Genomic DNA, 23,866 nt, shown 5'->3' on the forward strand with positions numbered 1-23,866 from the left:
CTCCAGATTATACTAGGCAAGGCAAATCTTCAAGATTGGGAAGAATTGTGGGCGGTTCTTCGCTAAGAGGAGATCAGGCGGTTGAGCAAGAAAGGGAGTAGCGGGAAAGGAATCAAGATCAAGAAGGAAGAGGAAGAGGATGCGGCTCTAACATCTGTAGGAAAGCAGGAGAAGAGGAAGAAGAGGGACCTTTCCAAGGTAAAGTTCTTTCATTGTGGGGAACTGGGTCACTATGCGAACCAGTGTCCGAGGAAGAAGAGTAAGGGAGAGGCTTCTGACTCTAAGGTAGCACCAGTGAAGGCAGAGAAGGAGGTTGAAGAGGAAGAAGATTGTGCCATGAATTCTCATGTTCCACTAGAGAAGAAGTGGGGAGACATCAAGCAGTAGTCAGGAGGACTACAGGCGATGAGGGGTAGGATCCTTGAGGTACCCAACCTCTTGGATTATACCTTTCTATGGGAGCCCCAAAGAGAGAGTAGTAGGACTGACGGATGTTAGTAGATATGGATGCAGATGAATCAACAGAGAGTGCTACAACGTAGGAGTCCCTGTTACACAAAATTTTGTCACTGTCCCTGTACTCCCCATTCCTTGATCCTGGAGGAGCTCTACAGTGAAACCTACATGCTTCCCTTCATGAAGAAACTCCTATTGTGTCCCTCTTCATGAGTAGAACAATTCCCTTTTGCACCATTTCCCCTGAAACTTTTGTTTTTCCCAGTTTAAAAGACCGGTTCTAATGGCCCTTGTCTTCCTCGTGCTAATATGTAGGGATTAACATTGTCCCTAGAACCGACCGGAGCGACTGAGCTTTGTTCCATTCACGTCGGTCCTCTTATGGAAAGTTTTTTAAATAAAGAGTCAAAGCTTCCAGCTCTAGAAGCTTTGTAACGGAAGTCTGGTAAATGGTTTGGTTGGATGGGGTCACGGATGTCAGCTTGGGATCCTTTCCCCTAAAATGATGGAACTACCTCAAGGGATAATACCTTCTCCCATGAGAAGAGGATCCATCTCCCATCCATTCATCCTATATAAACCTCCCTTTTTCCCAAGCACAAGCTAATGTTAGGATTGAAGTGTTAATGTTGGTGTGCTAGTGCTAATTAAGTTTGGAGTAAACATCAAGCTATTCATAGCTGTAGCCCTCTAGTTGTGTGAGGGAGAAGTGTGAGTTTGGTTTAGTGTGAAACCCAAAGGGAAGAGCCTTAAAACTATTGTTGCTGAGGCCATCATGGAATGCTAGCAGAAGTGTGTGGGAACCTAGTCTTGTCAGAGGAGAATGGAAACATCAAGACAATGGTTGTAATCTCTTATTGATTCAATATATATTCAACTATCAATTGATTTCCTACATGATTTGTCATATTACATGTTCATGGCTTAATGTTTCTTGACTTGTTAAGTAGGTTGAATTACAATTTGTTTATTAACACGGTTGTTGTTTGTTGTTGTTTACTTGTTTCAGGTGTTTGAAGAAGGAAGCGAGAGATAGCTAGAGAAAGCAAGCAAGGACATCATCAAATGGGATAATCGTACTAAGAGGTAGGCCCTCTTATTTGGTTCTAACCTAAGGAAATATTCCATAGAATGTATCAATTGTGGCTAGACCCATTATCAGGGTAGAGGATTGTTTTTGTGTCCGCACTTATAATTTTACTTCATCCCAAATTGGCAACCATACTAGGGAACCAATCCTTCTGTTTGTTTGCTTGGAATTTCGTGTTTTTGTGTGAACTTTTCTAGTTCCACTTTTTCCCTTTGGTTCTGTTTATTTTCTCCTGCTTACTGGCATGAGTTTGAAATTCATAGTAGTAGATCTAGTCCCTATTTCAATTTTTTTTTTCCTTGGCTCCCTCGATCAGCGCGCTTAATCCGCTGACAGTGTCGCTGATCGGCGTGATATGCTGAGAAACAGTTGCGCCGACCCCCTTCTGGCACTCGTTGTCTATTAGGCAGTCATGTAAATGCCTATAAGTGAATATTACGGTTTGCCTCAAATCTTGGCCAGTGTGTTTTGCTCTCATGATTTCGACCTTGTAAGCCTTTTAGACCGTCTTCTCCCTGACTAGAGAGCTTCATTTAGCTTGGTTTGTGTGCTTGCTTGGTTTAGCCCACCCTCTGATGTGTTAAGTCTGGCCCTGTGTGAAGTTTTTTTTTTATTTTTTCTTTGAATCCCTTGATCAACGCTATTTTTGGCCAAACAGTTGCACCAATGAGGCCTATCAGCACTATTTTTAGCCAGAAAGTCGTGCCAATTGGCCCAAAAGTCGCTCTGGTCTCTGAGTTAAGAAAAATCATAATTTCTCCCATTCCAGTGCTAGTGTGTCTTGACCCTCAGACTCTCTTCTTCCGCCCAGAAGTGACTAGGATGCTTTGTTTTCAATTGAATGAGTGAAAGAGTCTCATTTGTTCTCTTATTTCGAGTGTCTCTTTTCTCTTTCCAAGCATAGATTACATTGCTTGGTTTTTTGATTAAAGCATTTATGTGTTTTGTTTGTTCGATTCAGGGAAAAAGTTGCTTTTAGTTTCATTTATAATGCTTTGGATTTGACTGATGCTTGTTTGTTCGGAATTGTGGAAGTTGTCATTTAAAGTGCTTTATGTGAAAGATTCATTTTGCATTTTTTGAAAAGGAGAACATCATTCTAGTTTACTTAAGCGAAAATATTGCATTAGTAGCGTTATTGAGAAGCTAGAATTACATCATCATAAGCATTGGAAATGAAATGAAACTTCTTATGTTGTTATAGGAAGATTAAGTGCATTTAGGAGATTTATTAGTGAAAGATTTCATTCTTCAATTGTTGCATTAATTTTGTGTTCTCTATCTCTCAATTAGTGATAACTTTCATCGAAGACAAAGATTTCTTTTCTCATATAGCTGCATATAGGAGTTTTCAGATGACAGTGGTAGGGCCTTGTAATTGAAACCTAATTCAAGATCAATCGTTAAAATTTATTGAATTAACCTAAGGAAGCATTGAAACTTAACGCTCACATTTAGTGGTCTAGGCTAGAGACGTGTTTCGACGTCTTTAAACCTAGCAGTTGTCGTTCGCTTCGACACTAGACAACGCTAGTACAGATTTGTGCTCCCCGTACTATTGAGTATATAACGGGAGACCCCTCTAGGTTGCAATCCTTTATCCATAGGAAGACGAGTTGGCTGCCTTGAAAATGTGATACACCGAACACAGCATTCAGAGAGATTGCCTACCCGTACTTCTCAGTTCACTGGGAGGTATTCTGCAGTTCACGACTGCTTGATAATTCTTTTTACCTAGATCATCTAGAGCAAACATTTTTTTATCTTTACTAACTCTTTAAATTTGAAAAGATCATTGAGCACTTGTCCTTTTGAGCTCGTTAACTTTGAAAGTGATTAGAGTCACCTTTTTCCCTTTTCTCGACTCTTAAAACATGAAAAGGAAAAGTTTTTTTTCAGTGTTCTAAAATTAACTTCCCACGAAATATTCTTGGTAAAAGTTATCTTCCTTAGTAATTATTTAGGGTCGATTCCAATGGCAACATTTCCAGAGTCCACTAGTCAAGGGTTCCCCTCGGGGAATCCTGGTCCTTTTTTGTCTTTTGGAAATGTTGGTGCTCTTTATATGGAAACGTTGTCCCTTCCACGGTTAACCATTGGTTTACCTATCTAGCTGTTTTCAACGTCGGTGGTCTCGAGTGTCCTGACTCCTATCCAAACATCTCCTTCATTCAAATCACATCACGATGATTCTGAGGTTGACCCCTCACCTTCTTCCCATATTTATTCACCCTCCTATTCTACTTTGCCTAGTGAAAGTTTCAAGTCTAGTAACCCGGAGGCTAAGAAGAAGAAGAAGAAGATGAACAAGAAGAAGTCAAATAAGCGAGAGGCCAATCGTGCAGCTATTACTCCTAATGCACCCCCCATCGACAAACCTTCTGATCCTTCGTGGAAGGTAAAATTCCCTTGCAAGTTGTGTAAGGGTGACCATCTCCTTCAAGGCTGTCTTGGCATTCCCAGAGTCTTAGAGGTATGGTCTCAAAATCTAGATCGACCATCCCCATCGACCTCTAGAGATCATGTCGATGTTGAACCCTCAGTTAGCGATGGTAAGAAGAAGGGGAAGATTAGATTCCCCTGTATGTTATGTGAAGGAGAGCATCTTCTTCACCTTTGTCCTCTTATGGATAAAGCTTCCAAAGTTTTAGAAAACCTTACAGCTCCTCAACCCCAACTTCCTGTTGGTTACGAGAGGCTTTCTTCTGACACTCTCCCAATTCGTAAAGAGATTGACTTGGGTTCATCTCTTTCCCATCCTGCACTTCCTGGGCGAGACTCTCTTTTGTTTGTTTCCGATGAACCATTGGTCGAAAAGAGTGTCGAATTGGTTTCGCCACCAGTTGCTCACTTTGTTCTGAAAGAGGGTGGTAATCATACTGCTCATGTTCTTCTCGTCTCCTCAAATTCTCATGAATCAAAGAGTGACCCTCCCATCCCAGTTGTTCAAGAGAGTCCTTCTCCTATTCCTATACAGCATGGGGGCAATCATATGATACCCCCACCAAGTAGTTATGTCATATCTTTCGATTGGGGTCCATTGACTGCTTTCTGCCTCCAATCTTATGTGCCTTTCCAGATCAGTACAAGCCTATAATATGGTAGTACCTGACACTATATTAGATGAAGGTGTGTCTATTAGCATCATGTGTTCTACTACTTGATAAGCTTTGGGTTCGCCACAACTTGTGCCTGTCACCCAGAATATGTTGGCTTTCAACGAAGGAACCAATCAGCCCTTGGGGATCCTTCCAAAGTTCCCTATTAATTTGGGAGGAAAGACCATCTATATAGACGTGATGGTAGTCCAAGGACCCTTAGATTTCAATCTTCTCCTTGGATGCGACTATGTTTATGTCATGGGAGATCTTGTTTCTTCGCTTTTCCGTGTGGTTTGTTTTCCGCACGAAGGGAGGATTGTGACTCTTGATCAATTATCATTCATTAGTCACCAGGCACCTCCTTTGCAACCATCATCCCCTATCGGCTCTTGTTTGCAAGCAGTACCTTCCTCACCACAGGAAAATTATGTGGCTACCCGTTCCATCTCCACATCTGCTAATGATCACACATATGGTATAGTACATTATGTACTAGGGGCATTGGAACCCGATCTGTCTTTGGTACCAAATGACATGTATTCCTCCCAGAGCGTGGTTCTTCCATCTAGTGAAGACCTCTTGGGATCCATGTTCTCTTATGGGTCATGAACAAATGTCATGAGGATAGTTCCTGGTCTTGTGTCAAGCTCGTTAAAAAATGAAACAAAGGGTGTGAGCATAGTTCTTCGTCTTGTGTCAAGCTCGTTAAAAAATGAAATAAGGATCCCGAGGATAGTTTCTTCCTGTATTAACCTCATTAACAAATGAAACAGATGTCTTGAGGATATTTCTTTTACTATGTCAACCTCATTAAAAAATGAAGCGACTCCCTTTTCCAAATCGAGTCTTTGATTACGATCTCATAAAATCCTAGTTGAGTCTTTCCAAGATCTCGAAAGTGAACCTTCATTCCATCCATCTAGTTGATTAAAATGAAGCTTGGTGGGCATGTACCTCGATTGAGTCATTATGCTGGGGGCATGCGAACTTATTCAAACATAGTTTTTTGTTTCGAGCTTGTGTAAACATGAAACCGAATTCGAGCAGAGTTCTCCATGGTTCAAGCTTGTGTAAAAATGAACCCATGCACAATTTGCATCCCGTGATTGCCCTTTTTATCAACTAATTTCTGATGAACCTTAGTTGTTTCATTCCATCATTACCATCTCTTTTGCTGATCATATGCTTTCACTTGGTTGTTTTTCCTTCTTGAGGAACCACAGTGATGAGTGGTTTTGTTAGCCAACCTCTTGACCATTACATGTCTTGAGCAGTTCCTCCATTGTCGGAACCAGTTGCTACATTTTATACCACTTGTTCCTCTAGGATGAGTCACCTTTAAGCTCTTTTCTCGGCTTGTAAAACTCAAATGAAAATATCGCCGAGTAGTTTTCCCCTTTTGACTCGTTAAAAGAAAATAAAAACAAGGGGTCCGCTTTTAAGCTCTTTTCCGACCCTTTAAAAGTGAAAATATGGTCAAGCCCTTGTCGTTTCGAACTCGTTAATGGATGAAAAACATCGTGTGCCTAGTATTAGTTTACCCCTTTTTGGGGCTGGGATGCACTATTTACGAAAAAGGTACTCCTTGACTGAAATGGTCTAGCAGTTCTCTCAAGTATCATTTTCTACCTTTTCGGGCTCGAGAGACACAAATGTACGAAAAGGGACCATGTGGAGTTTTATTTTACTTGTCTTTTTCAAACTCTCTAAACATGAAAAAGATATTGAGTTACAACTTTGTCAGACTCGTTAAAATATTAAACGACATCAGATTCGTCACCATGACGAACATGAGCTTCTACTTCCTAGGGCTCGTTAAACTTACTAGGTCGGATTCGTCTGAAGGATGAACTTACAATGCAAACATTCAAGCTTGCGATTAAAAAATAATTGGGGTACCTGCTAGAAATGGTGGGGGAAAGTTTGGAAATCTAATCAGTTGTGTCAACAACTCACTCTTGAACATGACACTTTCTGCTTCATGTCAGGTTGGGATATCCTCCTTTGTATCATTGAGCTTCTTGGGTTGGGCCAATCATTTTTTCCTTCCATTTGATCTCTGCCACGTCATCATGACCATATATCCAAACTTCCAGTCGTGTCGCCAATATGTTCAAGAGTTGTCCTTTTGCAGTTACACTTACCTCTGATTCTATGTATCATCCACAATCATTTTGCATCCTTTCGTCTCATGTTGATGATGTGGGAAACATTATGGCCCTCCTTCCACACAGTCGCTTCCTGTCGACTTCAACTCATTATCTAGGAAGTTGACCGAGAGACTCCCTTCCAGTACCTTAGAGCTTGCATTCCCTAATGGCAAGTTCTTCACACTTGACGACAAGTTAACATCATTGGCTTTCGATCGAGTGGTTTCACAGGTGTTCGACTTCAGTTCCTCTATTTACATTCCCTGGATTGTGTTGATAGTACCTTGAGGACCATTATCATTATTGGTGGTTTCTCTCGCACTTGTTAACAATTTACATCATTGACTGGTAATCAGACGACTTTCTAGCATGTTCGATGCCAACACGTCTATTCTCATGTTAGAATTTGTACTTTGACCGAGTCATGTTGGAGCACAAGACCTTGGACTCAGATCACAAAAGTCCAGGTTGCAAAGTGATGTGGTTATGTTGATATACATGTCTCTTTCAGATGGATGGATATGACCATACCATGAGTTATCATCTGTGATCCTTCTCATTATTGGATGGTTGCGACCATACCTTGGTTTCATTATGATCCTCTTTGACGGATGGTTGCGCCCATGCCTGGATCCATTTACATGATCATTCTTTGGATGGATGCATCTATGCCATGATTCATGTATCATTTAACAGAGTTCTCAGTTATGTATATGTATTTGTACTTGCTTGCAGGTTTTCCGATGGAAGACTATGGTTCCCTACACTAATTCATAAATCATTTCATCCCTCACTCTAGTTCGACCTTCACGCTTTAGGGGGCATCTGTTACACAAAATTTTGTCATTGTCCCTATACTCCCCATTCCTTGATCCTAGAGGACCTCTACAGTGAACCCTACATGCTTTCCCTTCATGAAGAAACTCCCATTGTGTCCCTCTTCATGAGCAGAACAATTCCCTTTTGCACCATTTCCCCTGAAACTTCTTCTTTTCCTAGTTTACAAGACTGACGCTAATGGCCCTTGTCTTCCTAGTGCTAGTATGTATGGATTAACACTGTCCCTAGCGCCAACCGGAGCGACTGAGCGTTGTTCCAGTCGCACCAGTCCTCTTATGGAAAGTTTTTTAAATAAAGAGCCGAAGTTTCCAGCTCTAGAAGCTTCGTAGCGGAAGTCTGGTAAATGGTTTAGCCGGATGGGGTTGAGGATGTCAGTTTGGGCTCCTTTCCCCTATAATGATGGAACTACCTCAAGGGGTAAGACCTTCTCCCATTAGAAGAGGATCCATCTCCCATCCATTCATCCTATATAAACCCTCCCTTTTTCCCAAGCACAGGCTAGTGTTAGGATTAAAGTGTTAATGTTGGTGTGCTAGTGCTAACTAAGTTTGGAGTAAACAACAAGCTATTCATAGTTGTAGCCCTCTAGTTGTGTGAGGGAGAAGTGTGAATTTGGTTTAGTGTGAAGCCTAAAGCGAAGATCCTTAAAACTATTGTTGTTGAGGCCATCATGGAATGCTAGCAGAAGTGTGTGGGAACCTGGTCTTGCCAGAGGAGAACAACAACGTCAAGACAATGGTTATTATCTCTTCTTGATTCAATATATATGCAACTATCGATTTATTTCCTACATGATTTGTCATCTTACATGTTCATGGCTTGATGTTTCTTGACTTGTTAAGTAGGTTGAATTACAATTTGTCTATTATCACGGCTGTTGTTTTTTGTTGTTTACTTGTTTCAGGTATTTGAAGAAGGAAGCGAGAGATAGCCAGAATGAGCAAGCAAGGACATCATCAAAAGGGATAAGCGTACTAAGAGGTAGGCCCTCTTATTTGGTTCTAACCTAAGGAAATCTTCCATAGAATGTATCAGTTGTGGTTAGACCCATTATCGGGCTAGAGGAATTTGTTAGTGTCCGCACTTATAATTTTACTTCACCACAGTACCCAGGCAATACGAGGCGAGAATTTGTTTGTGTCATATTCAGCGGTGCGAGATGCAGGGAGTTGTTGTAGAAGCGTAGAGGCAGTAGAGCGAGAACTTAATAGCAACAGAGAGAGTTTCAACATCGAGAGTATTTTCAAGCCTAACAGGGATGTCAGTATTTGGGTGGATCAGTTACTTACTTCTTCATAACTGATTTGTAGTGCAATAGTAGTTGGCAATAGCACGATGCAACGTGATGAGAGGGGGTTGCAGTGAAAATGCAGTGTTCGAAGAAAGGACTAGTAATAGCATGAATGCAGAGGGAACTGCCGTATGGATGCAGCAGTGGCAGTGGTAGAGCCATGGGTAGCAGTACAAGATGCAACAATGCAAAGGATGTTGGGTGGGGAGGCCTAGCATTAGCATAGGTATCGATGTCATATAATCAAAGTGATGCTCAGTGAGGAGTATTGGTAGAGAACAGTGCTCACTAAGAGGGAGTGTTGATTTTGGGTAGCATTGGATGTGCTCTAGCCATGAAAATTGGTGGAGAGGTTAAAGCATATGAGATTTCCAAGACCCTTAAATGGTTTGGGCATATTCTAACCGATTTGGGAGATATTAAAAAAAATATTATTTTTAATGGAGTTCCTAAGTCTAAACTTAGGAAAAATAAAATATTAATGGGTATTAATATAAAACTAGGTTAGAAGGTTCCAAAATACATGGATCAAACCAAATCTAATATTAGCTGTTGATAAGAGATGTAATATCAGCCGTTGAAGGACCAACAAGAAAAGTATAAGAGGAGGCTTGAGGGTCAGTTGGAGAACACACCAGAGTGATCAGTCATTCATTTTTCTAGAGTAGGGTTGCTAAGAAAAGTCGAATCAGTGATCAACAGTGACGGGCAATGACTGCTGGACAGAGAGGCAGAGACAATACCGAAAGACTAGCGCAGAGAGCAATAAGCAGCAGCCAGAGTAGACCACGCAGACCAACAGAGATAGCGCAAAGGCCAGAGGGACTGTGTCATCCACGCAGAGAGCAGCTGGAATGGCGCAGAGGGTCCCAGAGGCTGCGCAGTGCCTCAGAGGGTTGACACAGGCAGAGGCCAAAAGGGTTTGGGGTTGACGTAGAGGCTAGAAGGGCCAGCGTAATGCTTCAGAGTTGCTGGAGAGGGTTTCGTGGGACAGATTTTCTGAATACCTGTTTATGAATAGAGAGGTATTGTTGCAGGTTGTTTTTCTCTATCAAGTGAGCCAGTTTGGCACCCAGTTGTACTCAAGGAAATACTGCATAATAATATACCCTCGGAATAGCTACACCAATTTTCCCGCATTGGGATTTTCTGGGGACATTTGTCCAAAAATAATGGTGTCACTTGTGTGTTTGTTTTCTTTCAGCTGTTGATTTGTAGATGTCATGATTGTATTGTGTTTATTTCGATATTTAAATGTTTTAAATAACTTGTTCAAATTTAAAAAGTAGAAGAATAAAACAGAAGAATACAAATTAATTTTATAACGGATTGACTAAGAAAATTCAACAACAACCCCATCTCCTTCATGACCATCCTGACTTGTTTGTTTTCAATGATTTTTTTTTTTTACATTTCTGTGATCCACTGTCCGATAAAATCTCAAATTTTAATAATAACCTCATGATTGTAAACCAAAGGAAGCTTTTTAACATTATTTTATCTCTCATACCTCCACATTCTTCCATCCAAGATGTTCAATAAAGCAACAAGAATAAATGTGAGTATGTTCTAAAAAATGGTATCATCCAAAACCACATCATGAACAAACTGCAAGAAAGTTTCCAAAATAAGTGATAGTTGATGATATAGATTGTTCTCCACATCTACAAGATCATGATTGACACTAGACAGTTTCAAAACTCATCTTAAACAAGCCAGGAAAAATACCAACCACTTCACTAATATTTACCAGTAACTGGTTACTTGATACAACAAAAGTTGTTGCCTTTGTAAAGCTAACAAGAATTTTCAAAAGCTTTGTAATCAAAGTTGTCCTTGACTGAACTTTCTCATCTGAGCTTTCCTCAGTCAATTGAAGAGAACACAACAATTCTCTACAAAGAACCACCACTCACAAGATGCACCCAAGATGGGTTATTGCATAATGTTGTGCAAGACATATCACATCACTGTCATTCTTCCAGAAAGTAGACCCTTGTAGATCTATTGGTTGTTCACCATCCAAGTGAAGTCCTTCATTGGCTAAAACAACAATGGCATTCTCTACTGAATTTCCTCCCTTTATCCACAGATGGTATTTTCCATGATCACATAAAACAAAAGATATAAATATTGTCTCAGCAAGTTTGGTACAATAAAAGTAGCTTCTTAGAAAACAAACTCTAACCACAAATCTGATTGAAAATACCATCCAAATAGGAAATGCTTAGATAATTAAATATGTTTGATGCAAGAAAGGTCATTACCTTGTGAAGTAAATTCTATGGTCCTCTTTAATTCCTATGATTCAAGATCAGAAGAATTCACAACAAAACAACCCTCCAAATTTTTCACTCGCTTTAAAGTTAATAATTCCAACTCTATGACTAGCATTTCAAGAATTAATATAGACTCTTGCCAATGTGAATGAAATGCTTTTAAAAAAAGACAAATATAGAACTACCTTATTTTGGTCTAGTATATACAATGATCTTCATAAAGAAAAAAGGAAGCAAACAAGATTACAACAACCACAAAAGAAACTAAAGCCCATATGCATTCCATCACTGATCAAAGAAAGGGAAAAGCACCTAAAAATATAAGCCAACCAAACTTTTTGTCAACCATGATATGCCAGTCAGTATAAACTCCAAGATCATGCAAATAATTAATGATATATCCTAGGATTTAAAATAAACCTAATAAAGATCAAAGCCCATGCAATAAATAAAAAAGATAAAAGCATACTCATCCCCAAGTATCCAACTGAGTAGCATCCAAGCAATGTAGCAAATTATTGTTTCCTATGGGAAATATATAATTGATAATTATAATCTAAATGAGAACAAATGAAAATATGCATGATGGATATGTTCATGGTATCATGATTAAGATGGTCTGGTTAAGCCATCATTCAAACCATGTCATTTCATAAATTGAGATAGGAGTTAGGACACCTTTTATTTCATTCAGTAGGTAGTTGTCCTACCACTTGACCTAAGCACCTTAGATTAATGACACCTTGTTTATCTATAAAGGTCACTTAATCTTAATTTGACATTTATTACACATCCCAATCACTATATTCCTTAATGCCCCCGAACCGAAAAGACACACATGAAACATAGAAAAAAATATATTTTGACATTTTCCAAAGTCTACATTTAAAAAAAAAAACGTTTCAATGAATCTTTACACATGAATGCATAATGTCTTTGTCATATCTCTAGCAAAAAATCTTAAAATCTTATCCTAGCAGAAAGTTAAATGTCCATCTAGAAATACACCATGGAAAAGTCATCTTTAGACAAATTTGTGAGAAATTTGCCACAACAAATAGCGAAATAATGTTTTATATTTATTCCTAAGATAGTTCAAATGTCAAAAAATGGACAACTACTCAAATAAACAACATAGCCACAAATATATTTATGTTCCTTACTGTTACTCAATGAATTCTCTTAATGACACACTGCCATAAAGGAAGTTTACAATAGTAGTTCAAATAAAAAAGTTAAAACACAGGTTCTCAGTCAAAATGCACATAGAATATTGTGAAAAGGAGTGGAAGATAACTAGATACCAAGATGAAAGAATCTAGCGACACATTTTCCCTAGCACATTACAAGGCATTGCATAAAAATGGTATAAAATACAAGAGTAAAAAGGAAAGAAATTATGTGAATTACTTGATCCCCTCTATGGCACTTTATGCATTCCATCGAGAACATGCAAAGGATAACGCTCCTCTTCACCCCAATCACCTGCTATGTTAGGTCCCTATACTACTAGTGTAACTCCTTATTGTTATTAGTACAACCCACTTATTATATTGTTGTGCCCATGTAGTCCCCATATTGTTATTATTGTGCCCCATAGAAGCCCACTATTGTTATTATTGTGCCCTTACACTATTATTGTTATGTCGGATTTGATTATATTATGACCCCTTAGACTCCTATATATAGAAAGGAGGTCTTGTCATTTGTATCATCCAAGAATTGTTCATTTGTGTAATGTAAAGGAGGTTTCCCCCTAGAAGAGGTTTATTTGTAAGGCGTTGATCTATCTTTTCTATCTTTTAGTGAGCTGGTTTCATAACATGCTATATTCCATATATTTGGAAACTACTTAATCTAATGTAACCATATCTCCTTGAAAATGGACATTGTAGTGCAAGACAATAGGAGGATCTAGCTCCCCTGAAAGTTGTGACCCTATAATTTGATTAAAAAATGGCCTAGAACCCCCCATTACAACAAAAATAATTTAAGAATTCTTGAATCAAACCACAAGGAATCTTAAAATTAATCTATAATTTTAACGTTTTGTTTGCTTCAATGCACTTAAAGAATAGGGACACTGCTTCTCTTTTGTATTATTCATAAGGCTGTTATTTTGCATCACCATAGGTAGTTTTACTTGCTCCATAGAATCTAGAAGGTCCTTCCATGCACTACTTCTCTTAACACCTCAGATTCTCCAGGTAATATTTCTCTATGATGGATGGGATCCTTCACATGTTTTCATGTTTGTAAGACCCTTGACTCTTCTTTAGATATCTTTTTTTTTTATCTAAGAATATGTTTTTTAAAATCTTTAAGTAGAAAATATTGGGGATTGAATTGCGTGAGTATTATTGTCTGAACACTGGGAAGATGGACAACTTCGTTCTGTTTCAATTGAAGAGTGTCTGAACTCAGGTTTGTGGATAAACTGAAAGGTGATTGTCTCCAAAGACAATTGTTTAGGACAAAAAACCCCAATCCCAAAATTATGAACACAAAAAGCATCAACATGCCTCCTTACCACCTTTTCATCTCTATTATATTTCAAGCACTCTCAACGAGGTGCTTAAAAACCATTATCTTTTATTCTATTTAATAGGGATTGATTTGAGGCCTTGGAAAGAAAAGAAAAAAAAGGCTCAATCAAAAGCAAATAAGTTTCAACTCAGGGAGGTAGGAAAACCCTGAAGTTCAGTCAGATGACTAGTTGCAATACAAAAAATTATTCCCTACTGAGAAGAAAACACTCAATACCTAGAAATGAAAATTAGAACTCCTTAAGCAAAGACATGATTCTTGCTTTCCAGCTTAATTGGATACCATGTAACTAAGAATAGATTCTCCTCCATTACTCTAAGATTCACTTGGAACATCAAAAAAAAGACTTACACTGCTTGAATTATGCCCTCTTTAAATTCTTTATTTAATTAAATTTTAACAAAATTAAAGAGTGCACCCAAAATTACATTGAATCCTTGTTTTCTCACAGAATTGGTAGATCCAACCAGGAAGCACAAGGACTTAGTCATAACTAGAGCTTAAAGATTTAAGCCAACCAATAGATTTCTTGCAATTTTCCACCTCTAGAATCTTAACCAAAAATTAAAGGTTTAAGCCAATCAATAGGCTTTTTAGCATATTTCTACATCTTGAGTTTTAACCAGATCTTAAATATTTAATCCAATAGGTATCCTCTTAGCAATTTTCTACCACTTGGGCATTAAATTAGAATTGAAAATATTTAAGCCAACAAATGGCACAATCAAGAATCTTTGCTTTACAATAAACTCATCCATGTTCTCCCCCACCCCTGGACCTTTTTTAACAACAAATGTACAATATTTTTTTATACCTTCTACTCAAGAATTTTTCGATCTCCTCGACACACAAGAAAATAAATTTTGGTGTCGTATAGTAGTCTGCTTCTTTTCTACATTGTCTTCTCCCTCATTTCCCCATACAACCCATTCACAAAATATCATGAAACTTATTTTTTTGAAGAAGCATATATCAATTCTAGACAATATATTAGTTCATAATAACAATATCTCTATAAAATATACTAGGACATGCTTTCACCCATGCCATGCCAAATATTTGATTGATCTACTTGGACTTCTTAATGAGTTCAACTAAACAAGTTGAAGTGAACTAACCAGATGCAATGTATCCTTTCCCCAAAAATCAAACCCAGATTAGCTTTAAAAACAATATATTATCAAAGTTTTGAGCAAAAAGATTAAATGAGAATTGTTGCTAGATTGGCCTGAAATGCATATTTTTAAGCATGGAAAACTGAGGCACTAAAATTCTATATTATTACTGGAAATTTGCATTAATGGCCATTAATTTGTCTACATAAATCTAACCATATCCAATGGAAAGATTTTAAGGAAAAATATATCAGAGATTCAAATTGTCAATAAATAATTCACTAAGGCAACAAGTTCACATTAGATTGTCGATAAATAATTTACCAAGGCTACAATTTCTCACTATGATTATGAAAATTGAATAACATTTTCCTTTCTACACAGAATTAAATTTTGAACTCTCTAACTATAATGTGGATCATAAAATATTCCCACACAAGGAAGGACAAGGAACCTCAATAGTACAATATAAAGTAGGTATACAATACCATATTAACAAAGCCTCCTACCAACAAAAACAACAATAACAAGGGTGAGGTAGGAAACTCCCCAAATATAATTAAATTCTTTATAGGCCAATGAATCTCGTATCATAAGGGCTCATATAGAATACAACTCTTGCGAACATTTTGGGAACAAATAAACTACCAATCAAAGGTGATCAATATGAAAGTTGCACAGCATTTAACAATATTCAACCTAACACCCAAGATTTCAAATGAAAACGTGCTTTATGTTCAACAAAAGTATGTTAAGCAGAGTATGATGGTAATGGTTATACACTAAAAGGAATGCATTCATAACATAATCACCATTAAATATTGTCTCAATCCTAACTACATTAGCTATAAACAAAGAGAAACAAGCTCAAGTGCAGGTACATTTTTCTTTTAAATACACAACAATCCATTATCAGTTATGAAGTCTACTTTTAAATCAGTGCAACAATATAAGTAACAGCATGGCCAGGATAAATTTGCATGACATTTAGAAGTTGGAGATAGATTATACCTGCATATACCCAAAAAACGATCTAAAGACGGATAACAGAATATAAAGAACATTGAAGATGAAATCTTCATTGGTAGAAATGCAATTTGACAATCAAAATGCATGTTATGAGGCATTTTTACCATTAATTACAAGCAATATTTTGATCTACCTGTTGTCAAACATACCAAAAATTAATGAATATGTTTATATATATAATACCATAAAAATGATAGGTGAGGGGTGTTCGCAAGTTGCAATCCTATTTTCCAGCATTTCGGAATGGAAAATACTGCACCCAACATTCCACAGTGGAACAAAAACACACACCACGCAAAAGTAACTCTTCATAGACCAAATAAATCCACTTTAATGGAATGTTAGAGAGAGATGGAGGATGCTTAACCCAACAATGCATAGCCATTCATCTAAAAGTATGCTCATATTGACAAATATTTAAGCTAAATTGTGCCATATGAAGCACTTTGCATGGAAACAGTAATCATAGTTGGAATATCTTGAACAAATGTAAATATTTTGCCTTGGAATGACCTACTTATTTTTAAGAATAATTGTTGGGAGAAATCTTGAATGAACAATAGAGTCTACATATTTGAAGAAATTTCAAAAGAAAGGCCCAATGATATATACTCTAACAATGTCAAATCCAAACACAATACCATATACAAAATAACTCAATATAAAGAGGTAAGGTTTGAACTGTTGCAAGTAAGAAAAATACACATAATCAGAATTGTTGAAAAAGCTATCTAAGATGACTCTATAATGTAAAGCTTCCAAATGGACCCAACAACTAGACCATGAAAATGGATTTATCAAGTGTAGAGACTATTTAGAGGGAGGCCACTTCAAGGAAGCTCGTTAAAAAATCAATAGTAATCAAAAGGAAAATCAACATCCATCCATTTCAAAATAAAGTTCAGATGGTTTCAAAGAGTTGCGTGAAGAGGAAGAAATATGGGTGATCAGTGAGTTAGTGGATTTAAAATCAGTGGATGTGGGACCATTATCATATAAAGAAGATCTTCTTAACAACACTCAGTTGAAAAGTCCCACAATTGGGGAATAAGTCCAAAGCAAGGATAACCTAAGTGTAGCCGAGTTGGAAAAACAAGGAGTCACTTGCATCAAGATTCCAGTTCCAATCTCTCATTTTCCAATTTGGATCAGACATAAGATAATATATGTCTTTTAACTGAAAAAGATAAAACAATCTTGACAAGAAGCTAAAATGAAGCAACCATTAGTGAAACAGTGTCATCCAAATTCCATTCTAGGAATAATTAATGAAAAAAGAACGAGCTTATGCACAACACGGAAAAACATACAGAATTCAGATACCATATAGAACCAACGTACCCACTACACATGAAAACATATAGAACCCAGATAATATATAATGTGATAGGCTAAAATTCCAGCGCATTTTCAAACACCATTATTTTGTCTTCAATACTTCCGAGAGAAGCAACCCATCACATAAATGGGTTCTCATATTTGAATATCAAAATGAGATGGGTTTTCTTATAGTCAAAATTCTACATAAACGTTATCAATTGAATGATATGATAATGCAAAACATTTAAAAGCATTATTTTTTATAACCTCATTTATGTCACTATTTGTTATTTGTATGATGGTTATTTGGTACAAGCACATAGCATTATTTGTATGATAGTTATTTGGTACAAGCACATAGCAAATAGTAGAGAGTGATTTTCCTCTAAAGAAAATTGGGTCTTTTTTTATATTAGTTGAATACATTCTCATAATATTATGTTTGGGATAAAAACGAAGAATGAATACTAACTTATGTTCAACTTATTATAAATTATGCCATAATAACTTCACACAAGCAAGAGGAAAAATTATGCTCCAAACGAATAATAGATTCAATCTCTATGTTTCACCATTAACAAATTTCAACTAAATTTAAATTCAATTAAATTCAACCAAAATACCATACCTAAAGTCACGAGCATCTGTGACTTAGAGTTGGGACAACTTTGATTCCATTGCTACATGCTTGAAATTATCTGGATTTCAATTCAACAAGCTTTCTATCATGATTGTAAACACAGTCGGACTAGGGTTGACTATGTGTCGACCTAGGAAAACCTGTGGATGCCCCAATGGAACAAGGCTTCCAGCAAGTATTGGCCTAAATATCCTTTTCATTTCCCATGATATCATTACTTCAATCTTATTGGTGTAATTAAAGGTATCTTTACCACCAAATTTCCTCAAACCATGGGGGATAAATGTCACCCTAGAGGAAAAAGGGTAGATGAAAGTCAGCAATGGACAATTTCAAAAGGGAACTCTTGTCAACATAGTTAATTTCATGTCTTTTGTTTTCAATTGAATACACTGATAAAAATCGGGATTCCCCCTCTATATACCAAGTCTAAAGGCCACTTTTAAGAGCCAGTTTAAGATAAAATTCAAACTTGCATCACATTGTATCCAGTTATGTTACAGTTTACCCACTGAGTACAGCTTTTGAAATTTTATTTAATCCCTATAAATTTGCAAGGAAAATTATTCAAACTAAACACATTTGCACATAACATTTTTTAAAACAAAGATTAGCTAGGATAGATTAAGAACCCATTAAAGAAACATATTCACTAAGAAGACCAAGGAAAGGTTCAAGCCAAGGTTACAGCAAGCATCCCCCCACTTTGCTTAGGCCCTAGAATGACGCTCCGAGCAGGAGCATTCATAAGCATACTCCCAAAATCTTGGAGGATGCTTTGGACATTTTGGGAACAATCCAAACCAATTTAGGAGCGTTTCACTCCCAAAGACATTTATGGAGCCAAGAAGCATGCTCTCAAGGCACTCGCTAGACACTCCCTAATGGTAATGTTAAATTATTAAAGATAAAGGAAATGCCAACTTTTACTTAAATTTTTAACATTACCATTAGTTGTTTTTGGATGTTTGAGAGTGGCTTCAACCATATCAGACTTAATCTAGAGAAAAATTTCATATCCCAATAAAAATTCCACAACCTTAATAGTTTTTATGATTTCATGATCGATGACATTGCAACATTTCCATTGGATTTTATCATGTATGAGGGTATCTGACTAGCATTTAACCAAGAGAACCAAGCCCTATATGTACCACAATTTTGGTGGTGTTGATTGTTGAATACTTTTATCATGGCCTTAGAAAAAATGTAGCTTTCACTCAAATCAAAATCATTGATCGGGCATGTTAAGATTTTTCTACCATATGTTAAGGCTTGGCTTAGGCAATTTCATCAAAATTAAGTGGTGTCAAATTATATCCCTAGAGGATCAAGGTAAATGCAAAGGTTAGAGTCTAGACAAGAGGCAAATAATGAAGGATAATACTAATGATGAGGGTCCTGACATAAGCGATGGGTTGAATATTGCATGTTAAGTTGTGGTGGAACATGCATGGTGGTGCTACCCCACAACTACAAAATTTGGCAACATGTGTGCTTTCATAATTGGTGATAACTTCTTTTGTAGATAGGTGTTTATCAAATAAATTATTTTATTGTTTGGAATGACTGGACCTTTCACTCTTCATACTCTAGTGTGTAGATGGCCTCTTTTGTAAACATAATAATAATTATTTGTTCATGTTATTGTTGATACATGCTAAATAACCTATTTGATTTCATAAGTTAATGGTCTACTTTCTTTTATGTCATTTAAAATTGTGTATTTTTGTTAGTAATTTGCTAAAATCTAGATGGTTGATGCTTAAATAATAAATTCAATGCCATTTGTATCATCATTAATGTACAAATATGCATGTTTTCATATATTTTGCAACTAATTTTGCATTTGAATTTTTTTACAGTGTAAATGCAAGATAACGTACATACATACATATACATATACATACATACATACATACATACATACATACATACATATATATATATATATATATAGAGAGAGAGAGAGAGAGAGAGAGAGAGATGTCAATGGGGTTTATCTTGGGTGGTTGGGAGGAATAATTGAGACCCTCTCTACCGAGGTTCAATTCCCATAAGTGACATGACGAGCTTTGATGTAATGGCTTCAAACCTATGATGTAATGGACTAAAACATATATATTCCTCATATAGAATATAAAGAGTATTTTCCACATGGAAAAAAATATAGAAAGTAGATGTTCCCGAGATGCTTCACTCCCAAGGATTTTTGGAAAATAATGATGTCCCCACTCCATGCAACCCTGGTTCGAACATATCATAATAAAGCACTTGCTCCAAAGCATGTTGATAAATATCAATATCCAAATCCCTCCTTCACCCACAGATGGGTGAAGCTTAAAACTAGTTGCTTCACACTGCATCTTATTAAATATTCCATTGAGAGTAACCCCTTCAACAATTGTATTAATTCCCAATTATTATTTACAATTTAATTATTATTCTAACAAATTGGTTATTTACACTTGGGAACAATATTGTTTAGGATCCAAAAAAAACACAAAGAGCTTGAGGGCCACTTCTATTTCGTGCAAGAAAATCACCCAAGATAAACTTCAAAATCGCTTCTTTCATACTGTTAACTATTTTTCTAGACATCACCTTTAACAATTCTATTAATTTTTGCATGTAGTTTTCCATAGCCATAATTATGTTGATGTGAGCTTCTTTGGGAATATTATGAAGTATCACTGAGGTATCCAATTTCCTTGTTGTATTACCTACTTGCAGAATGGTTGAACTGATCAAAAATGAAATCAACATGCTTATACAAATTGTACACAATGCTCTGCATGGCTTATTCATTTCAAACATGATTTAAGGTTCTTTTGTAGTGCATCCTTTTACGCTATCACTGAGTATGGTTTATGATAATTTTAGATGAGAAAAACTTATTTAAGATCTTTTTCAATGAGCAATGCATGTTCAAAAGCATGGACTAGGAAAAAATCAAAAGGATGGTCTAAGCATGTTTTGGTTTGGTTCATGGAGAATTTTCATGATTTTTCTAAAGGCTTAACTTTGGCTAGCCACTATAAAACTTACTTCTTTTAAATAATTCCCAAGCCATCATCTTTTCTCTCTTAACAAGGAGCCCCCAACCCAGCAACAACAAGCTGGAGGTATACAAGGCTCTGTCGAGCAGGAAGATAGGGGAGACCAAGGCCCTTAATTTGATCATCTTCCATGGGGTCGAAGATATTTATCTCCCCCATGAGATTTCGGGTTGAGATTTACTTCCCGATGTGGTTTCGGATTGAGATATGCTCTCCAACAATGTAGAGGGTGGTAGCGCTAGCTCCCCGATGATTCTTCTTCTTTAGATTCAAGAATTTTTCAAGAGATAGAGTTGAGAAGAGATGGGACATGATATGACGACATGGTATTTTTGGCTTATAGGGACCTGACCCAGGTTCAGAGATGATTTAGCCAAACAAATCCAGGTACTACTGGCCCTTTCAACAACAGCCTGCGGAGCGTGGACTGAGGTCTCACCCAAAGAAGTATGGGAGGGTGCTAGAACTAGGTTTCTGCACCCTAGAAATGTTTGATGAATTTCAGTGGTTCGCAGATTTGACCTGCGTGCACATCACTACTCGCATCTATCGGTACCTCACAGCCTATAATGTTGCCTTCACGCAACCTTGCTCGAGGTGCGATCCGTGGTATTACCCAATTCCTTAGTATTGACCCGATAATTTTCGATCACTTAGCTTATTAGTATGTGTCTAGTTATATTTTAACAGTGTTCAGTATTCATATAAGAGCGCGCAATAACGAAAACAATATATTAAAAAGGAAATAGCACAAGAATAGATACACAAGATCTGGAATCAAAATTTTCTTTATTATTCTTCTTTCTTGGTTACAGACTCAACTCCACCCTGCGCACTTAGCTGCGGACTCTACTAGGCCTCTGTGCACTCAGTTGCAAAGCCTCTTCCTACTACTACGTCCCAAGACACTTAAACCTTTACTTTATGCTCTTATCTTCTAGACTCCATTTGTTTTCATCTATCTCTTCCTTATCTTTACAACTTGAGCCTCGCTCTATTTATACAATCCCATGGTCCGCGGACCATGGGTAGGCCGACATTACATTACAAACTCAGGGCGGACAACCCTATGACTCAACATACATTTCGCACTCCGCACCCGCAATTTGCGGAGTCTTACACCATTATTTGACCAAACTTGGGCTTTGAGCCCTAAAACATGCTGTGGGGGGGATTTCATGCCCAACAGGCCCCCAACACAAACATCATGATTCGTCCTTGAGTCACTCTGTCGGCGCGGAGATCTTGGCAAGGAGTCCTTCCAGCTGGTCCCGAAGAGCCTGAATGTCGGTAGCGCACTGCACTGCTGCCTGCTGAACCTGTTGCATTCTTGCTTCTAAACCCTCTGTTTCCTGCATGTTGTGCTGCATCTGTGCATGCATTCCTTGAATCTGTGCAAGCTTTCCTTCAATATCTATCGTGATTGTGAAGGCTTCATCAATCCACAGCTGGACGCACGCTTTTAGAACTGCTTCTTTGTGGCGTGCCGCGTCCACCTGCTCTTTTAAGGCCTTGGCCTGCTGCATCCTTGCAAGCCGCTGAGTAAGGACTACTGTCTGCGTAGTCCCTCTAATGTTGTCATATTGTTTCTGGAGTTCGCGTGCCTCAGTCTCCAGCCACTAAATGTTGGGGTCCTCCTGCAATGTAGTGAGGACCTCTAGCGCCTGCCCCAACATGTTGGTACAGTAGCGAACTGCACCTTCAATCTCTTCCATCCCTACTGCAATAGCACTAGTGCGCAATTCTCTAACCTCTGAGGGAGTGGAAGGTTATGCCTTTAGCCGTAGCTCAGCAATCTAGAGATTTAGATCCAGCTGCACTCTTGTTATTTCCTCGCGCGCGTCATGAACTCCACTTTCCAAACAGTGGATTTGCACTTCTGTTGGTAGGTCCGTTGTAATGTGCAACTCTGGGACACGCCAGCAAGCGTCGTCAACTATCTGTACCATCTGTCAGTTTTGCGACACCAACTCATTGCGCTGCAAGCTAAGTTGTTCTATATTAATATTCTGCTCACTCAGAACCTAGATTTCACGACTCTCTCTGGCATGGAGTTTTGTTGTTACCCCATCCTACAGCTGATAAAGTGTGTTGCAGGGAAGGGAAACCAAGTTAAGGCCAATGCCTTTCATTGTATTAAGCGTGATCCACTCCATTATGTTTTCTGAGACTAGCACTCCATCTGGTAATGTTATTGTATTGGCCATTTTCGCGTGTAGCATCTGTTATGTTGCCGATGTACCTGCTGCGATGTGGGTAGACAAGGTACCCTCTTACAGGGGCCGCTCCTGTAACTCCTGCAGCTGCGCCCTTAGGGCCCCCAACACAGTCTGCTGCTCTGTCATAAAGTCTTGGAGCGCTTCACTAGTGACATCGCAAACCATCTCGCCGATGTCATGGAGATCTCCTTCAGTTAAGGTGATCGGGTCGATAGCCAACTTTGAGGCCTTGACCTTCTTTCTTGGGCCCGCTCTTTCTGTGACGCGCGGCTGCCTAAGCTGTGTAGAGGCGTCCCTGGGTCCACGCTCTCTTCTGCAAGTCTTGTGTCCTCTTCCTCCTACCCTGTAGACATTACTTGGCCTTCCTCTGCCTGTACTATGGCGGCCTCTGCTGTCTGTGTTGCTACCGCTGCTTCGGCGACCTTCTGCTGCTCTGCAGTGACCTGTGTTGCTTCGCGGACTGCCCTGACCTCGGCTATTGCTTTTTCGTTCTGCCTTCTCTCGGCCAGTTGGGTGACACGCTGCTTAGCATCATCCTTCCTTTTCTGCACTGTTGTCTTCTCCAACTCCGCAAAATCCGGGAAAGCTCTTACCTTGTTCCTGGGCCTCCTGGAAGTTCAGTAAAAATTCTTCGCAGAGGAACTCGGCCCAGTTGAACTGGACCCCTTCTGCACATTGCTGGCGCAACTACCGGCATTGGTACTTCATCGCCGCGACATTTTCTCATAAA

At 38.2% G+C, this 23,866-nt stretch overlaps 2 pseudogenes; both read right to left on the bottom strand.

Moving 5' to 3' along the window:
- LOC149159810 (auxin transport protein BIG-like) overlaps positions 1–8,869 on the bottom strand; it is a 33,693-nt pseudogene extending 24,824 nt beyond the window's left edge.
- Positions 8,870–10,318: 1,449 nt separating this feature from the next.
- On the bottom strand, positions 10,319–23,301 carry LOC149159811 (auxin transport protein BIG-like; annotated as a pseudogene).
- Positions 23,302–23,866: the final 565 nt, after the last annotated feature.

The sequence above is a fragment of the Pinus tabuliformis genome, chromosome 5_2, assembly GCF_031772625.1.
Source record: "Pinus tabuliformis cultivar Carrire ecotype Pingquan chromosome 5_2, CPIR1, whole genome shotgun sequence".
NCBI classification, from domain to species: Eukaryota; Viridiplantae; Streptophyta; class Pinopsida; order Pinales; family Pinaceae; genus Pinus; species Pinus tabuliformis.